At 39.8% G+C, this 20,588-nt stretch overlaps 1 non-coding gene and 1 pseudogene across 1 annotated transcript; both read left to right on the top strand.

The window, feature by feature from the left end:
- The first annotated feature begins 624 nt into the window (after nucleotides 1-624).
- On the top strand, nucleotides 625-933 carry LOC138075311 (immortalization up-regulated protein pseudogene; annotated as a pseudogene).
- Nucleotides 934-6,366: 5,433 nt separating this feature from the next.
- TRNAW-CCA (transfer RNA tryptophan (anticodon CCA)) lies at nucleotides 6,367-6,439 on the top strand. The gene has a single exon. It is a non-coding gene; the product is annotated as a tRNA-Trp (tRNA).
- The last annotated feature ends 14,149 nt before the right edge of the window (nucleotides 6,440-20,588 follow it).

The raw sequence follows: 20,588 nt of genomic DNA on the forward strand, positions 1-20,588 counted from the left end.
TGGGTTTCCGTATCCAAACTGGTTTAGCCTTGAGAGTATCACCATGGGAGCTAAAGACTGAGCAGGTTTGGTAAATAAAGCATTGATGCCAAAGACCATGGAGGAAAGGGGTGACCTGGAACAGAAAAAAGTAGCATAAGTCTACATCACACACAAACTACACGTATGTATATATGTGAGTGTATATACACTATGTATATGTATCCAAGTATCAAGGACCTGTCTATTAAGTCCTCCTTGAGCCTAAATAAACAATAATAGAAGCAATCTATAAAATGCTGACCATCATCTGATAATGCACAGTTGTCATAAACCTGCATTGAACAAGTCTGTTTTTCCAACAGAATTTTCTCACTTTCTGCCTCTGAGTCACATTTTGGTAATTCTTGCCATGTATCGAACATTATCATTATTATTCTGTGTGTTACAGTGATCTGTAATCAATGATCTCTGATGTTACTATTGTAGTTTGGACATTTCATTTTTTAGCAAGAAACAATTTTTAAATTAAGGTATGTACATTTTTAGACACAATGCTATTGCATATTTAAAAAACTACCGTATAGTATAAACATAACTTTTATATGCATTGGAAAAACAAGAAATTTGTCACCTCTCACTACCATGGAGTTCGACCTGTCGGCAGCCGTGGAGTCTACCTCCAAGAAGCCTCAAGGGGCAGGCAAGGTGGGAGACCCCAAGCACAGGCCCACCAAAGTTCAGAGCGGGTCAGCTGATAACCTTAAGCATCACCACAGCCATGGTCACGGCCAAGGGAGCGGCTCAGATTCCAGCAGCAGCTCCAGTGATTCGGAAAATGAGGCGAAGCCTGGCTCGGAGCCGCACAGGAGCGCCTCAGGCAAGGTCAAGAAGCCCAAGGTGAAAAAGGAGAAGAAGAAGGAGGAGGAAGGGAAGAAGAAGGCTTCCCACTGATGGCTCTGGGCGGGGCTCATTAAACCTTTGCTCGGCAAAAAAAAAAAAAAAAAAGAAAATTTCTCACTTGCCTTAGTGCCATATTTGCTTTATTGCACTAGTCTGCAACTGAACCCACAATACCTCCAGCAACAAAATGTATTATTTCACATAAGCCCCACAACAATCTTGTAAGGAAGGTATCATCACTTCTGTTGTAGGGCTGGAGGACAGACTAGCTTTTCCACAGATACACAGCTAGCAACTAATAGAACTGGGATTCACACCTAAGTCTTCCTCCTCAAATTTTATGAAGGATTACTTTAATACATTCTCAGTGAGAATCCTGCCATATCATTTTTTGATAATTAAGTTACATCGTATAAAATAAATCAAGGGCATTGCCTGAATAAACTGAAATTTTGTCCATATTTCAACCAATGATGGAAAACTCGCAACTAAGGAAGAAGAGAAGAAAATGGGGAGGTGAAGAAAGGGAAGAGAAAGAGAGAAGGAAAGAGAAAAGATGAGGCCAGAGAATTGGAAGAAGATGGATCTGACCGTAAGACCTTGAGTTTCATCCCTAGTTCTTCAATCGTGCTTACATTACCCTGGGAAAGTTAACTCCTCAAGAGTTTTAGTTTTGTAAAAATGAGGATAATTATGATTTCATGATAATATAAGAAGATAACTTGCTATCAGTATCCTCCACTAGACCATCAAAGTCACAAGGGCAAGGGTTATATCTGCTTCGGCTCTCTGATTAAGTTCTTATCTGACATGATCAGGACAACAGTTGACTAAAGCAAAAAAAAGTCATTTTCAGAAGACGAGACATTGACCATTCTATTTCAACTTAACTATATTCATTCACTTATCTTTTTTTTTTTTTTTTTGAATACAGGTCCACTGATGAAAGTGCTGTGCTATCTTTCTGGCACATACACTATTCATACAACAGGATCTATGGTTTCTACCGTCAATTATAGAGAGAACCTAAAGTTGTTTACAAGGCATTCTGAATACAGAATAGTTTTAGATTTTTCTATTTCCTTAAACATTTAAAGGTCTCAAGACATCAGGTTTGATTGTAATTTTTTTAAACTTTATCTAGTCTTTCTAAAGCATTCAACTTAGTTTTCATAGAAATGTCTAATTTCATACATATATTTCCTAAGTTTATAAAATATAAGTGTTCAGTTCAGTTCAATTGCTCAGTTGTGTCCGACTCTTTGCGACCCCATGAATCGCAGCACGCCAGGCCTCCCTGTCCATCACCATCTCCCAGAGTTCACTCAAACTCACGTCCATCGAGTCCGTGATGCCATCCAGCCATCTCATCCTGGGTCGTCCCCTTCTCCTTCTGTCCCCAATCCCTCCCAGCATCAGAGTCTTTTCCAATGAGTCAACTCTTCACGTGAGGTGGCCAAAGTACTGGAGTTTCAGCTTTAGCATCATTCCTTCCAAAGAACACCAAGCACTGATCTCCTTTAGAATGGACTGGTTGGATCTCCTTGCAGTCCAAGGGACTCTCAAGAGTCTTCTCCAACACCACAGTTCAAAAGCATCAATTCTTTGGTGCTCAGCTTTCTTCACAGTCCAACTCTCACATCCATACATGACCACTGGGAAAACCATAGCCTTGACTAGACAGAATTTTGTTGGCAAAGTAATGTCTCTGTTTTTCAATATGCTCTCTAGGTTTGTCATAACTTTTCTTCCAAGGAGTAAGCGTCTTTTAATTTCATGGCTGCACTCACCATCTGCAGTGATTTTGGAGCCCAAAAAAATAAAGTCTGACACTGTTTCCACTGTTTCCCTATCTATTTGCCATGAAGTGATGGGACCATATGCCATGATCTTCGTTTTCTGAATGTTGAGCTTGAAGCCAACTTTTTCACTCTCCAGTTTCACTTTCATCAAGAGGCTTTTGAGTTCCTCTTCACTTTCTGCCAAAAGGGTGGTGTCATCTGCATATCTGAGGTTATTGATATTTCTCCCGGCAATCTTGATTCCAGCTTATGCTTCTTCCAGCCCAGCGTTTCTCATGATGTACTCTGCATAGAAGTTAAATAAGCCGGGTGACAATATACAGCCTTGACGTAGTCCTTTTCCTATTTGGAACCAGTCTGTTGTTCCATGTCCAGTTCTAACTGTTGCTTCCTGACTTGCATATAGATTTCTCAAGAGGCAGGTCAGGTGGTCTGGTATTCCCATCTCTTTCAGAGTTTTCCAGTTTATTGTGATCCACACAGTCAAAGGCTTTGGCATAGTCAATGAAGCAGAAATAGATGTTTTTCTGGAACTCTCTTCATTTTTCGATGATCCAGCAGATGTTTCCAATTTGATCTCTGGTAACTACATGTAATTATGGGGCTTTCCAGGTGGAGCTAGTGATAAAGAACCTGACTGCCAATGGAGGAGACACAAGAGACCCGGGTTCAATCCCTGGGTTGGGAAGGTCCCCTGGAGGAGGAAATGGCAACCCACTCCAGTATTCTTACCTGGAACATTCCATGGACAGAGGAGCCTGGCGGGCTACAGTCCCTAGAGTCGCAAAGATTTGGACATTACTGAAGCGACTTAGCACAGCACAAATGAAATTATAATAACAATTGCATCTGACATTGACCAATTTGAAACAAAAAGTACTGACTTTTGGTAAGGAAACAACTTAGGGGGGAACAGAAAAGCGTATGTCCCTTCAAGAATAGCCATTAAGTCAGAAGCATCCAGCATATGCATAGGAGAGTATATTTTTAGAAGGGATTTGCTACTACAAAACCTGCTGTATTGTATCCCTAGCATTGACCACAGGGCCTGACATACAGGAGGCAATCAGTAAGTATTTTTGGAGTCAATAACATCCACCACATACAGCTGGTATGAGACTTGAATGAGCAAAAGCCATACAGTGCTTGTACACACTGGCATTTGGTAAATATTGGTGCCCTTCCCTTTCCAACTGTTTGAGGCATTTTATTCATTAGCCAGTTTCATTCAAAAAGAATTTGAGTGTTAAAAGATGTTTACTGACATTTCTTCCTGTTAAATTATTTTTTTAAAAAACTGATTTAAGTCTGTCAGTTTTCTAGGCATCGGGGACATAGTTCTGAAACATAAGGAGCTCACCTTCTTGCTCATCACTCCATATATGACTTAGCAACAAACTCTGAAACATGGAAGAAATCACCAAGTTGGGTTGGCAAAGCTTCCTTCAATTTAAGTTACATTAAGAGACATTACTTTGTCAACAAAGGTCCATCTAGTCAAGGCTATGGTTTTTCCAGCAGTCATGTATGGATGTGAGAGTTGGACTATAAAGAAAGCTGAGCACTGAAGAATTGATGCTTTTGAACTGTGGTGTTGGAGAAGACTCTTGAGAGTCCCTTGGGCTGCAAAGAGATCCAACCAGTCCATCCTAAGGAAATCAGTCCTGGGTGTTCATTGGAAGGACTGATGTTGAAGCTGAAACTCCAATATTTTGGCCACCTGATGCGAAGAGCTGACTCATTTGAAAAGACCCTGATGTTGGGAAAGATTGAAGGCAGGAGGAGAAGGGGACAACAGAGGATGAGATGGTTGGATGGCATCACCGACTTGATGGACATGAGTTTGGGTAAACTCTGGGAGCTGGTGATGGACAAGGAGGCCTGGCGTGCTGCAGTTCATGGGGTCGCAGAGAGTCAGACACGACTGGGCGACTGAACTGAACTGAACAGAAAAAAAAGGCCATGCAGTTTCTACAAAGCTAATAAAGACTGTGCTGGTCTTAATACATTCCTCTCTAATCCATAAAATGGAGCACATATCAGAAAATATGTGTCAATCAAGTGAATTTTATGGCTGATCTAAAGCATTTATAATAACCATACCGAAGAACAAAACCTCTCATCAGCTTACACTTTTTCAAGTGAAAAAAGGTAAGATAGACCTTGATTTTCAATTTAAATTCTTGTTATGCTACAGAGTAAAGGTCACTTTGCCTGATCATCCAGTGCAGTACAGTAAGTCCCCTACATATGAATGAACTGTGTTCCAAGAATGCATTGATAAGTCCAACAAAGTTAGCCTAGGTACCCAACTAACACAGTTGGTTATATAATACTGTACTATAATAGTTTATAATACCTTTCACACAAATAATACACAGAAAACAAACACAAAACATAAAGAAAGCATTTTTAATCTTACAGTACATTACCTTACAGTACAACAGCTGGCATTGGGTGAATAGGCAAGAAGACTTACTAACTGGAGGAGGGAGAAGAGATGAGACAAGATAGAGCTGAAGGATTGTCAGCAATAGGAGGGCAAGCTGAAATTTCACTTAGCCTGAAGTTGATGGAATACTTGCACATGTTTGAAAGCTCACAACTTGAAGGTTCGTACGTAGGGGACTTACTATATTATAAAGTAAAGCTCTTTGAGATTTCACTTTGGTTTCTGACATTTAACTTTGTTGTAGCACCAGCTGTATGAAGCTTTGGGATGAAAAATTATCATGTCTTTTCAAAAGCAGGGAAAAGTTGCCCAGGGTGAACAATTATGAATATCTTATTATGTTCTGCTCTCTGATTTCCAGTGCTGCTTCTTATGACCATCTCTCAGTAATGTGATTTGTAGTGGCAATATAACTGAGATACGGAGATACTAATATGTTCTCCCTCCATGTGATATCTGTATAGCTAATATTTGAAAAATATACTTACTGCCGATTGAACTTCAGTAAGTCTGCATCGACCATGTCAGCCAGTGGCAAGTTAAATAAGCAAAAAGAAGCTTGCACAATCACCCTAGAAACAATTTTAAAATACACATATGAAAATTCTATAACTAGGAGACACAAATTTGTTTAAAAATCAGATGACAAAGTTGACATTTGGTTTGCAGAAAAGGAAAAATGAAATAATATGCTATAAAAATAAAAATATATTAGGCACACACTTCTATCCTCCCAGAATGTATCTATGACTATATAATTCTCTTTTAAAAATAAAATAAATACACTTTGAAAATTTTACTATGCTTTTGACTCATTCTCAGTTGACTACCCATTCATTAAATCTGCTTAAATTATGGATAGGTTCTAAAGAACAAAACATGCCATGGAAATTCATTTCTTTTCTCCTTATTTTTCCTTTTTCCCCTCCTTTTCCCCCTTTTTTTCCCTATAGTTGATCACTGCCTTAATAGATATGAACTTTAGCTTCATGAGCATGGTAATAATGACATGGAGTTTTGGTTTATATTTTAAACAGAATAAATATTTTGTAAACTGTACAATAACACAAAAAGTGAGAATCCACTTTCTCACATTCACATTAATATATAATTTTAAAAATCATCTTTGATAACAGAAGTCAAGTACAGGAGATATTTTAGACTTTTTCTCAGTTTAACTTTAAAATCTACTGCTTAGGTTTGCTAATTGTTTATCATAAGCTTTGGGCTTCCCTGGTGGCTCAGAGGTTAAAGCGTCTGCCTCCAATGCAGGAGACCCGGGTTCGATCCCTGGGTCAGGAAGATCCCCTGGAGAAGAAAATGGTAACCCACTCCAGTATTCTTGCCTGGAGAATCCCATGGACGGAGAAGCCTGTTAGGCTACAGTCCACGGGGTCGCAAAGAGTCGGACACGACTAAGCGACTTCACCTTCACTTTCAAGGAAAGGTATATTATATCTTCTTTTATTTATTTTGCACAGTCCTTGTCCCATGCAAAAAAAGAATGAGCTAACTAAAATATTGTATATACGACCGAGCGACTTCCCTTTCACTTTTCACTTTCATGCACTGGAGAAGGAAATGGAAACCCACTCCAGTGTTCTTGCCTGGAGAGTCCCAGGGACGGGGGAGCCTGGTGGGCTGCCGTCTATGGGGTCGCACAGAGTCGGACACGACTGAAGTGACTTAGCAGCAGCAGTGTTTAATAACATAAATCCAGGGCTTCCCTGGTGGCTCAGTGGTAAAGAATCCTCCTGCCAATGGAGGAGACTCGGGTTCAATCCCTGGTCTGGGAAGATCCCACATGCCACACAGAGCAGCCAAGCCTGTGCACCACAGCTATTGAACCTGTTCTCTAGAGCCCGGGAGCCACAACGAATGAGTCCTTGTACTGCAACTACTGAAGCCTGAGCGCCCTAGAGCCTGTGCCCTGCAACAAGAGAAACCACCGCAAGGAGAAGCCCACGTACGGCACGTAACAGCAGCCCCCGCCTGCGGGAACTAGAGAAAAGCCTGTGAAGCAGTGAAGACTCAGCACAACCCCAGAATAAATGAATAAATGTAAATATATATGTATATAAGTTCCAATGTATTTTAACTGGAAAAGCATTTAGGAAGTCTTCTAGTTCAACATCACACCCAATACAGAAATCCTTTGGTACCAAGAGGAAAATTAAGAACTACTAAGGGATATAAAACATTTTAATTATGATAGAAGAAAGAAAATGGGGGAATGGTTTAAGTTTAAAAAAAAAGAAAAAGCAAACAAAAATTTTCATTCTAAAAATCACTATAAAAATGTCTTTTAAATATGACATAACCAAAGCTACCACTGTAGATTTACAGAATAGTTATCTATATGGGGTTCTAAATTCTTCAGGTTTTACAGAGATCAATGCTGCTGCTGCTGCTGCTGCTGCTGCTAAGTCGCTTCAGTCGTGTCCGACTCTGTGCGACCCCATAGACGGCAGCCCACCAGGCTCCCCCATCCCTGGGATTCTCTACGCAAGAATACTGGAGTGGGTTGCCATTTCCTTCTCCAACAGAGATCAATACTTTGAGTTAATTACTATATTTGCTGCTTCTGATTTACTCAAAATGCAGTTAAATCTTCATGGAAAATTTCTCAAATTGTTCCAACAGGGACCTGGAGTTAGATTTATTCGTTTGTTCACCCAAAACACCTTTTCTAAGGACCAACTATTTGTAGGAACTGTAGTAGATGATGGGACCACAGTAATAAGAAACTAGACTTTATTCATAATACAGCTCAGTCCAGTGGGGGCCAAAGACAGTCACAGACAGAAGGATCAATGCTACAGCAGAGATAAGCATGGGGCATTGGGGTCATGTAGGAGGGACACCTCCCCACTCCAGTACTCCTGCCTGGAAAATCCCAGGGATGGAGGAGCCTGGAAGGCTGCAGTCCATGGGGTCGCTGAGGGTCAGACACGACTGAGTGACTTCACTCTCACTTTTCACTTTCATGTATTGGAGAGGGAAATGGCAACCCACTCCAGTGTTCTTGCCTGGAGAATCCCAGGGAGGGGGAGCCTGGTGGGCTGCCGTCTATGGGGTCACACAGAGTCGGACACGACTGAAGTGACTTAGCAGCAGCAGCAGCAGCAGGAGGGACACCTAATCCAGGTGAGGAAATTGCGGAAGGCTTTCCAGAAAGCACATCCTTGAGCTGCAGCCTAAAGGAACAGTAGGAGAGAGCCAGGTAAGAATGGTGAAAGCTTTTCAGGCATAGAATGCTGCATGTTAGGCATGGAGGTGTTTGAACCTGGCACTGCAAAGTGTTTCTCTAGGGCAGGAGTTCGTTGTAAGTGGAGGAGTAACAAGAAATGAAGATATCGAGGTAAACAGGGCCAGTATAACAAAGGACCTCATATATCATCATTTTGCATTATATCCGAAAAGCAGAGAGAAACCACTTAAAAGATTGCTAAGCAAAGGAATGACACGCTCTTCTAGAAGCAACTGGGGACTAGGGGCAAGGGGACCATGTAGGAGGTTATACGGAAATCCAGGTAAGAGATGACAAACACCTGAGCTAAAAGAATGACAATGGGAACAGAAAAGGGATGGGTTCAGGACATATTAAGGAGCTAAAACTACTAATAATTGGTAGCTTATTAGATGTAGGAGACAAGAAAGGGATGGCAAAGACAACTTCTCAGTCTCCGACCTGGGCAACTGGATAGATGGCAGAGCCATTTCCCAAGATGGCAAGAAACATCTTTTGGGGATAAGATCTTTATTTGGCAGCAGGATTTACTAAACGATGCACTTTAATAGGTCAGAAAGAGGAATTTAACTTTACTACAAAACTTGGCATTAGAAATCTCTGCAAAACTGAAGACAGAATGGTGGGCTTCCCTGGTGGCGCAGTGGTTAAGTCTTCCCCTTCCAGTGCAGAAGGTGTGGGTTCAATCCCTGATCAGGGAGCTAAGATTGCCATATACTTCCTGGCCAAAAAACCCAAAACACAAAACAGAAGCAATATTGTAACAAATTCAACAAAGACTATATTTGGTTAAAAAAAAAAAGACTCCACATTAAAAAAAAAATCACCCCCAAAATAAGAAGACAGAAAAGTATAATGACTGCCTAGAAATGAATACTAAATGCATTTCAGATCAAAGATGTTTCACTGCTTAAAAGGAAATGGCAAGATCTATGGTAATTTGGGGATTGACACTGGCATTTACTTACATGATAACAGTGAGATACAGAGCCAAAAAGTAATAGTACTGCTGTCCAAGAAGCAACATGACAATGGAGGCTGTTCCTTCTAGGTAGAATGAAAATAAGATAATTTTATAGTAACCAAACTTCCTCAGCCAGGACTGGCTGATAAGCACAAGGCACTGAAATGGAAACAGATGGGCATAACATTAAGATGGAATCCAGTGAAATAGGTTTACTCTTTCTGACAACAAAACAAATATTCTCAGCAAAAAATAAATTTGCTTCTGAATCATAATATCAGTTGAAACACACAACTAATACTACCTATCATGGTTAGAAGTGTTATTATCCATTTATACCCATAAAAGTTGACTAATATACTACAAAAAAACAGCTAATATTTCCTATAAAATGGACAAAGTGGGAAGTAGTTTCATACATTTTTATTTTCACACTAACAAGAGGAGGTTTAACTAAAACCAACTATGAAAGAACCATCACTGAAACAATGAGCCTTGCTTTATTATAATGTGAAAAGGCCAACTGAAATCTAAACTATATTCAGATTTTAAAATTTGGGATTAAAGCCCAGAATTCACCTCGTACACAGTAGTGAATAGTAAAATAAACATTTTACTATATTCTTCTTAGTAAGAATTCCAGATATATCTGAAATGTACTTTTTTATCCTAAAATCAAGCACCAGAAATTAACAATAGTTTATGATTGTATCGATTTCTTTGGTTGTGTTTCCTGTCTAATCTTATATGTTTTCATCTTTCTAATAGATTCATGTTGAGAGTTCAATCACATTTTTTCCTGCATTTCTTGCTAGCAATGAAAAAGTTCATCGTTCTAGACCGAAAAGTTAGTGCTAAATATACATATGTACATTAACAAAGATTAGAAGATGCTCTTTGTTTTCAATAAAAAAGCACATTGTTTAGCCCTGAATCATTTTCACTAACTAAATGTACATACAATTAGAAGAGAATTTTTAATGATGTAAGTATAATAACAATATTCTTTAACAAATATAAGGGTTTTCCGCTCTGACTGATTTTTTGGTTTACTTCTCTACTTTCAAGACACAAGAGCGCTTTTTTTCTGGATAGTAAAACGGTGATTGAGAGGATCCATGCCAATTCTCAGAGTTCTATAAGATAAAGTATGTAAAACAGACCAAGTCCCCTTATATTCCTATGTGTAATAATAATACTGTAAATTTACACAGTTCCACATTTTGAAATGAAGCTTCTTGTTCTCAATCTCCAACCCATAAAATACTACACAAGATATGAGAGTAATCTCTAGGAAACATGCGACAAAGTGGAAAGTGCAAGATTTTGAAACCAGATTCCCTAGTGTCGACCACAAATGGGCCCTTGCCATGGGTGCTGCCATCTGCCTCTAAATGGATTAAATCAGGTTCTCTGAAGCTGCTGACCTCCAACACCACACCCACCGCCCCCGAAAAGTTTAGAGTGGAGGACAGAAATGAGGTACTCTGTGCTCCCAGGAAACTGGCAGGACAAGTCTTCAGTAGTTAGACATTCTCAGGAGCTGATTTTATGAGTCAAATTCTTGTATCTCCTCATACCTAGAAAAGCACTAAAATCCTTCATAGTGACGACTGTTTTTTGTGACCAGCAGAAACTTTCTAAAAAATAAGCATGCTTGATTGCATGTACTCCCCCTTTACCAAAATCATATATATACTGTCCTCTACTCACACGCTAGTAAAGTAATGCTCACAATTCTCCAAGCCAGGCTTCAGCAATACGTGAACCATGAACTCCCTAATGTTCAAGCTGGTTTTAGGAAAGGCAGAGGAACCAGAGATCAAATTGCCAACATCCGCTGGATCATGGAAAAAGCAAGAGAGTTCCAGAAAAACATCTATTTCTGCTTTATTGACTATGCCAAAGCCTTTGACTGTGTGGATCACAATAAACCGTGGAAAATTCTGAAAGAGATGGGAATACCAGACCACCTAACCTGCCTCTTGAGAAATCTGTATAAAGGTCAGGAAGCAACAGTTAGAACTGGACATGGAACAACAGACTGGTTCCAAATAGAAAAAGGACTACGTCAAGGCTGTATATTGTCACCCTGCTTATTTAACTTATATGCACAGTACATCATTAGGAATGCTGAACTGGAAGAAATACAAGCTGGAATCAAGATTGCTGGGAGAAATATCAATAACCTCAGATGTGCAGATGACACCACCCTTATGGCAGAAAGTGAAGAGGAGCTAAAAAGCCTCTTGATGAAAGTGAAAGAGGAGAGTAAAAAAGTTGGCTTAAAGCTCAACATTCAGAAAACGAAGATCATGGCATCCAGTCCCATCACTTCATGGGACATAGATGGGGAAACACTAGAAACAGTGTCAGACTTTAATTTGGGGGCTCCAAAATCACTGCAGATGGTGACTGCAGCCATGAAATTAAAAGACGCTTACTCCTTGGAAGAAAAGTTACGACTAACCTAGATAGTATATTCAAAAGCAGAGACATTACTTTTCCGACTAAGGTCCGTCTGGTCAAGGCTATAGTTTTTCCAGCAGTCATGTATGGATGTGAGAGTTGGACTGTGAAGAAGGCTGAGCGCCGAAGAATTGATGCTTTCGAAGTGTGGTGTTGGAGAAGACTCTTGAGAGTCCCTTGGACTGCAAGGAGATCCAACCAGTCCATTCTGAAGGAGATCAGCCCTGGGATTTCTTTAAAAGGAATGATGGTGAAGCTGAAGCTCCAGTACTTTGGCCACCTCATGTGAAGAGTTGACTCATTAGAAAAGACTCTGATGCTCGGAGGGATTGGGAGCAGGAGGAGAAGGGGACGACCCAGGATGAGATGGCTGGATGGCATCACGGACTCGATGGACGTGAGTCTGAGTGAACTCTGGGAGTTGGTGATGGACAGGGAGGCCTGGCGTGCTGCGATTCATGGGGTTGCAAAGAGTCGGACACGACTGAGCGACTGAACTGAACTGAACTGAACTACCTCTTTGGAACAGTTTCTCAGAGAGCTACCTGAGTTGTTGTCTCCCGGGCAGCAGTCCTCATATTGCCCCAAATAAAACTTAACTCGCAACTCTCATATTGTGCATTTTTCTTAAAGTCGACACTGGGTTGAAATTCCAGCTCTGCCACTTTTACCAGCTTACTTTACCTAGGAAGCATTTCCTCCCTCTAGCACTCCCTCTCTGTCTCTGTCCCTCGCATCATACAAAGTACTTAATAATTGGTAGCTGTTATAATTCTGTCCAGTGTAAAAATATATGAGCCAATGATGGGTAATATAGCAACAAAAAAAGAGACTACTTTTGCTTTTACTAAAATACAGCCTTCCACAGACTGAGGATTTTGGCTCTCCATTCATGTGTTTATTAAGTAGAAGCTCATGAATAACATGTCTCAGCAGAAGTGTTGGCAAACAGATGCCAAAGAAGCTTAAATCAAAGATAAAGGCAGTGCTGTGTTTACAGTGAACATTTAATAAGTATTTGCTGTACTGAGACTTAATAATAAAAGTTAACATTTCTAGAGTGTTTATTTTGTGCCAGGAACTGTTTCAAGAACTTTGCATGCCTTACAAAGTCAATTCATTTAATTCTCATTGTAATCTTTAGGCACCATTTTTATTTCCATTTTTACAGAGAAGGAAACTGAAACCCAGAAAGCCTCAATAACTCAGCCAGGGTCACACAGCTAATAAGAGGGGAGGCAGACTTCTCCCTGGCAGTCTCCATGCTCCTAACCCATTTACTATTCTGCCTCTTGGAGGTGAGTGGGATGTGGAAGAGTCACAAGCCTATTAAAACAGTTATTGCAGAGAAAGAACACTTCCTCATTCTTCTTTCCTTTCATTTATTCAACTCCTTAAAAGAAAGCTATGGGGAAGACACTCTGAGAAAATGAAAATGTAGCGCCTAGCCTTCATTACCAGAACCAACAGGCAGTGTGTTAAAGTGACCTAGTCAAAAAAATAACAGCAAATTCCAAAGAGCTGTCTTTTTTCCCCCCAATAATTTATAGGTGTCACTTTTTGAGAAATCAAGAATAAAATTTGAAGGAATTTTGGATTTCTATTTTATAATGATTTTTTATTGAGATCAACAGAAACACATATGTTAGTATGAAGGTTTGAGAAAAAGAATCATTGAAATCTTTTGGCTATACTTCTCTTAAAATTTAGTAGCCAAGAGAGACTGGAAGAAAATATTGCTGAACATACATCTAAAAAAGCACTTTTACTGAGACTACATAATATATTGAATATATATAAAGTACTCTTACAATTCAACATTATACAATTCAATTTTTAAAAAATTTGAACAAATAATTTATCAAAAAGATATATGCATGGCAAGTAAGCACATTAAAAGATACTCAACATCATTAGCAGTCATCAGAAAATGCAAATCAAAACCACAGTAACATACTGCTGCTTCACACCTACTAACATGGCTAAAACTAAATAGCCTGATATAGTACTGATGAGAATGTAGAACAATTGGAAAACTTTACATTATTGGGAGGAATGTAAAATAGTACAGCCACTTTGGAAAACAGGTTATCAGTGTCTTCAGTAAACATACACCTACCATGCAGTCCAGCCATTCTACTTCAAGGGGTTTACCCAAGAGAAAGAAAAGAATACGCCCATACAAAGACATGAATGTTCATAGCAGCTTTGTTTATAATAGCCAAAAACTGGAAACAACCCAAATGCCCATCAAAAAGTGAATAGGTAAACAAACTGTTGTATATCCATACAATGCAATATTATTCAGCAATAAAAAGGAATGAAATATTGATACTACAACAATGTGACAGAAGAATCCAGACCAAAAAATAGTACATATTATATTATTCCATGTATATAAAAATCTAGAAAATAGATAGAATTAAAGGGACGGATTACAAAGAGGCACAAAGACAATTTGGAGAGCAATGGGTATGTCTGCTACTTTGATTGTGGTGATAGCTTCATGGTGCAGACATAGTTCAAAATGTACCAAATCGTACAGTTTAAATACATGTAATTTACTGAGAGTCGATCATACCTCAGAAAAACAATAACCAAAAAAACTACCTTATTTCAACTCATACATATTTATTTTCTAAGAAATGAAATGTGCTAAAATTGACTGTCATGGGGTTTCCGTGGTGCCCTAGTGGTTAGGATTTCAGGCTTTCACTGCTGTGATCTGGGTCCAGTCTCTGGTTAGGGAACTGAAATCCCTGCAAGTTGCACAGCACAACCAAAAAGTTTAAATTTTTTTTAAAAAGTAAAACTGACTGTGGTAATGGCTGTACATGTCTGTGAATATACTAAAACCCACTGAATTGTATACTTTAAATGAGTGAATTAATAAGTATGGTATGTGAGTTACGTCTCAACAAAGCTGCTTAAAAATACCCATGTGTGTGTGCTCAGTCACTCAGTCCTGATTTTTGTGACCCTATGGCTGTAGCTCGCCAGGCTCCTCTGTCCATGGGATTCTCCAGGCAAGAATAGTGGAGTGGGGTGCCATTTCCTTATCCAGGGGACCTTTTTCTCAGGGATCTAACCCATGTCTCTTGTGTCTCCTGAATTGGCAGGCAGATTCTTTACCACTGTGACACCTGGGAAGCCTCCAAATACCTATCTACTCTTTAAAAAAAAAAAAAAACTCAGGTAAGAGTTTAACAAACTTGTTTTTGCCTGGAGAAGAGGAGATACTATAGGCAAGTACATGATTAAAAGTGAGAATGTATATATAGCCTAGAATCTGACAATAACACATAGAGACAAGAATTCAAGCAGCTGCCCATTCTGGGTCATTGAACACAGCAACAAACAGCTTGAAAACTCTCAAACTGCCATTAAGGGAGAGTATCATTTTATCATGTACACACAGTACCCAGGACTATATCAATAAACCAAAACTGATACTCTATTTGGTAACCTCTGCTAAACAGACCATGACAGAATCTTCAAGTACACACCTTTAAAGGCCTCTGAGCCTCTGTTTTTTCATTGGGAAGGTCTTTCTCTTGAAGGTAGTTGTCAGGCTTACACAAGATAATGGTAGTTAGGATTACATGAGATAATGTATATGATGTACTTGGCATAGTCCATGGCACACAGTAAGCACGCAAAAAATGTGAGTTCTCAATATTATGGTATATACAGTAACCAAACTATGATAAAGGCCTTGAGCTAATGGCAGAAAGGCAAATTCTATCCCATATACTTTGCTTAAGAAAGTGTGGCAACACTTAGAACATTTCAGAACCATTTCTATTCCACAGGGCTTAAATCTTTGTAAAAGTTAGTAAATAGTAAAGGCAATGGCACCCCACTCCAGTTCTCCTGCCTGGAAAATCCCATGGATGGAGGAACCTGGTGGGCTGCAGTCCATGGGGTCGCTAGGAGTCGGACACAACTGAGCGACTTCACTTTGACTTTTCACTTTCATGCAATGGAGAAGGAAATGGCAACCCACTCCAGTGTTCTTGCCTGGAGAATCCCAGGGACAGGGGATCCTGGTGGGCTGCCGTCTGGGGTCGCACAGAGTCGGACACGACTGAAGCGACTTAGCAGCAGCAGCAGCAGCAAAATCTCATCTATCTAAGTTACTCAGCTTACTCCCTGAAGAGTATAGATTACATATTTTAATTGAGAAAACAGGAAAAATCCATATCATAGGCTAGGTCAAGTCATATTTTTGGAGGATAGATTTAGGTTAAGGGAAGCAATTTTATTCATGAGTTCTCCAAATCGTGTAAAAAACAACAGGCTGGTATATTTTTTGAAGGAGGACACACCCTCCACAATAATGGTCATGGCCATGGAATTTTACTAACACTCTGGAATTCTAGGACTTAGTTTTTTAGCCAAGTGCTTTTGAAACCTGGCTTCAGGAATCTATGATCAAATAACTCTTCTTCCTTCTACCAGTCACAGGAATCTTAAATATCAGGATAAAGCAAAATGACATGCTCACAGGAAGCCATGCATTTTATTCCATAGCTCTGCAGAGGTTTAAATGAGGCAGCTCAAGAGGACAAAAATCAAAAGCTAAAATAGTAAAAATATCACAGAGCTCAGCTTTTATTGGGTTCTCCTCTTTTTCTTCTTTTCATCTCTTGTTTCCATCATATTCCTACTGAATCTTGTCTAATGTAGGGAATCTGAATCTTTGGGCCTCTTAATAATTCTGAATCATTTTTTCATTACTGATACAATCAGGTTTTTAATTCTCAGCCAGGTAAGTTCTTGTTTAGTTGCTAGGTCATGTCCGACTCTTTTGCGATCCCATGGACTGTAGCCCGCCAGGCTCCTCTGTCCATGGGATTTCCTGGGCAAAAGTACTGGACTTGAAAATTGCCATTTTCTCCTCCAGGGGATCTTCCTGACCCAAGCATTCAATCTGCATCTCTTGAAATGGCAGGCGGATTCTTTACCACTGAGCCACCAGGGAAGGCCCTAGCCTAGTTAAGTGTTATATCTTTAATCCTTGTAGGAAGATACATGAAGAACCATCACATACCTGTGGGCAGATAAAGCCTGCCCCATACATGATGCTCCTTATGGAAGAAGGAAGAACATCCATGGGAATGAGGTTATCAACAAATATCATCATGAAGTTACTGAAGAAGGTTAAATGGAAGACTTGAAAGAAATTCACTATCAGAAAAAGGCGAAAGTTTTTCTGCGTCAAGATTTGTCTCACCAATGAGACGACGGAGGTCCAGGGGAGATCCTGTACAGTTTCTGAGAGATGGTTTTCCTCGGGGCTTCTTTTAGGTTCTAAGTGACTTACGTGGCACATGCCAGTATAAAGGCTGGCAGTAGCCAAAATGGCAACAATAACAGCGATGACCTGAAAACTGAGCAAAATTTCCAGGTTATCAGAGATGAGGCCACAGAAAAGGATACTGGTAGATCCTACCAGTGACGCCACTTGGTTGACTGGAATAAGCTGAAGCCGACTTTCGTATCTAGTGAAAATTTCCGCAAACAGTACACACTGGGCTTGCTGAACAAAGGTAAGTGTGCTATCAAAAGCACATAATGATACCACCAGTTGAAGCCCACTAAGCCAGTCACCTTCATGATAGTATTTCCAGGGGAACCAAGGAAGCAGGAAGGCTGCTGCATATAAAGGGGCACCATACAAAACAGAACTGTGACGATTGGAACAGCAGTCAGCCTTAGAGTTGTTGTGAAAATACCCCGTCAGGTCGTTAAGAGCATTCCAGATCATTAAAATCATCTAGGGAAAAAAAAAAAAAAAACAGGATTATTTTAGTGTAGTTTATACCAATGAAAGTAACTTGCATTTTTAGCTAATATGAAATGACCAAAGTTGATCAGGTGGGAAAAAAAGTCACTGCTTCCAGAATCAGCAGGAAGTATACATACTGAAACAATAATGACAGCTAATACTACCCCAAAACCAGAATGTTTACGCACTGAACAAGTTTTTATATGAATTATTTCACTAAATCCTTAAAACAACCCTATGAAGTAGGCACTATTCTTATCCCTTGTTCATGAGGAAACTGAGGGTCAGAGAAGTTAAGCAACTTTCTCGGCTAATAAATGACTGAACCAAGGGCCTGAGCCAAGGCAGATGACCCTGGAGTCCGTGCTTTCAATCATTATGCTTCGCTGTCTCCCCACAAGGCATATGGCCATACCTTTGCAGAGAATGATGGCCTGTTTACAGACCATGGCACAGTTTTACATAATTTCATCAGGAAAGGTTAAAATATTAGTGCTTGCTATCTCAAAATGGAAAAAACACTTATTAAATCAAGGATGTTGTTGTTAGTAATAAACAAGTAACATTATAAACCATATGGGTTTTTAAGACCTTGAACTCTATCCATTCTGACCACCTAATTAGTAATGAGTTACAATACAATTTGTAAATATATGGGTCATTTCAAAGCACAGAATATCTTAATAATAATTCTAATTTTTCCACATAAGGAATTTTTCCAGATAACCAAAAATGTATCCATTAAACTTTAAGCTGTCATTATTTGTTATAATTGGGATATAGTTGCTTTACAATGTTGTGTTAGTTTCTGCTGTACAAGGAAATGAATCAGCTATACGTATACATATATCCCCTCCCTCTTATCCACCTCTATCCCACCCATCTAAGTCACCAGAGAGCACTAAGCTGAGCTCCCTACGCTATACAGCAGGTTCCCATTGGTTATCTGTTTACACATGGCAGTGCACATCAGTTCAGTTCAGTTGCTCAGTTGTGTCCAACTCTTTGCAACCCAATGAACCACAGCACACCATGCCTCCCTGTCCATCACCAACTCCCAGAGTTTACCCAAACTCATGTCCATTGAGTCAGTGATGCAATCCAGCCATCTAATCCTCGGTCGTCCCCTTCTCCTCCTGCCCCCAATCCCTCCCAGCATCAGGCTATTTTCCAATGAGTCAGCTCTTCGCATGAGGTGGCCAAAGTATTGCAGTTTCAGCTTCAGCATCAGTCCTTCCAATGAACACCCAGGACTGATCTCCTTTAGGATGGACTGGTTGGACTTCCTTGCAGTCCAAGGGACTCTCAAGAGTCTTCTCCAACACCACAGTTCAAAAGCATCAATTCTTCGGTGCTCAGCTTTCTTCACAGTCCAACACTCACATCCATACATGACTACTGGAAAAACCATAGCCTTGACTAGACACACATACGTCAATCTAAATCTTCCGATTCATCCCAACGCCCACCCCACACCCATCGTGTCTACATGTCTGTTCTCTACATCTGCATCTCTATTCCTGCCTCCAAAAAGGTTCATTTGTATTATTTTTCTAGATATATATATGCATTAAAGCTGTTATAAGTGACCATCTTTTAAAAGTCTCTTTGCCCTTAAACAGAGGATCTTGGACATGGATGACCTTTTCTTGATAACTCTTTCAACTTGTGAAGAGCCAGCTTTTTGGAAAATCACGAGGCACAACTAGAAGGAGAAACTTTCCTAAAGTAAAAGGACCACAGGGCTCCATCTCACCTGGGCTTGGTAAAAAGCCACTTCTGAAACCTTGTACAGATGTAAAAAAAGCTTTACATAGTAGAAACTGAAGACAGAATTGAGCATTTCAGTCCCTAATGTTATTAGAGAGAATGCCCAAGCAATAGATTTGATATTTAAAAATGTCATTTTCCATGCAGAGGAATTCTTCTTCCTTTTGTTTAAGAAAAAAAAGAAATGGATAACATTCACTACTTGTGTACAAGAGCTGATTCAGCTGATGGGTGACCAAATTCCACCAGATACTAGTTAACTTTAGTTAAATAAAAGTCCAAAAGCACTAGCTGTGAATATGCAACCAGATTTAACATTTTACTTTCTTAATCCACTTACTCAACAATTTTTGAGACGTTGCCAGGAACACTATTTTGCATAGTGTGTGGCTTTACTTGAATATATATTTTAATATCTCTTCCAACTTATAAAAGTGAAACATATCAAAGAGTTTAGACACGTTTAACTAGTGACCAGGGAGATGTGTTTATGGCATTTTTATCCTCGTTACTTATATGCAGAGTACATCATGAGAAACGCTGGACTGGAAGAAACACAAGCTGGAATCAAGACTGCTGGGAGAAATATCAATAACCTCAGATATGCAGATGACACCACCCTTATGGCAGAAAGTGAAGAGGAACTAAAAAGCCTCTTGATGAAAGTGAAAGAGGAGAGTGAAAAAGTCGGCTTAAAGCTCAACATTCAGAAAACGAAGATCATGGCATACGGTCCCATCACTTCATGGGACATAGATGGGGAAACAGTGGAAACAGTGCCAGACTTTAATTTTTTGGGCTCCAAAATCACTGCAGATGGTGACTGCAGCCATGAAATTAAAAGACGCTTACTCCTTGGAAGAAAAGTTATGACCAACCTAGATAGCATATTCAAAAGCAGAGACATTACTTTGCTGACTAAGGTCTGTCTAGTCAAGGCTATGGTTTTTCCAGCAGTCATGTATGGATGTGAGAGTTGGACTGTGAAGAAGGCTGAGCACTGAAGAATTGATGCTTTTGAACTGTGGTGTTGGAGAAGACTCTTGAGAGTCCCTTGGACTGCAAAGAGATCCAACCAATCCATTCTGAAGGAGATCAGCCCTGGGATTTCTTTGGAAGGAATGATGCTAAAGCTGAAACTCCAGTACTTTGGCCACCTCATGTGAAGAGTTGACTCAAAAGACTCTGATGCTGGGAGGGATTAGGGG

Source organism: Capricornis sumatraensis, chromosome 3 (assembly GCF_032405125.1).
Source record: "Capricornis sumatraensis isolate serow.1 chromosome 3, serow.2, whole genome shotgun sequence".
Classification (NCBI taxonomy): Eukaryota; Metazoa; Chordata; class Mammalia; order Artiodactyla; family Bovidae; genus Capricornis; species Capricornis sumatraensis.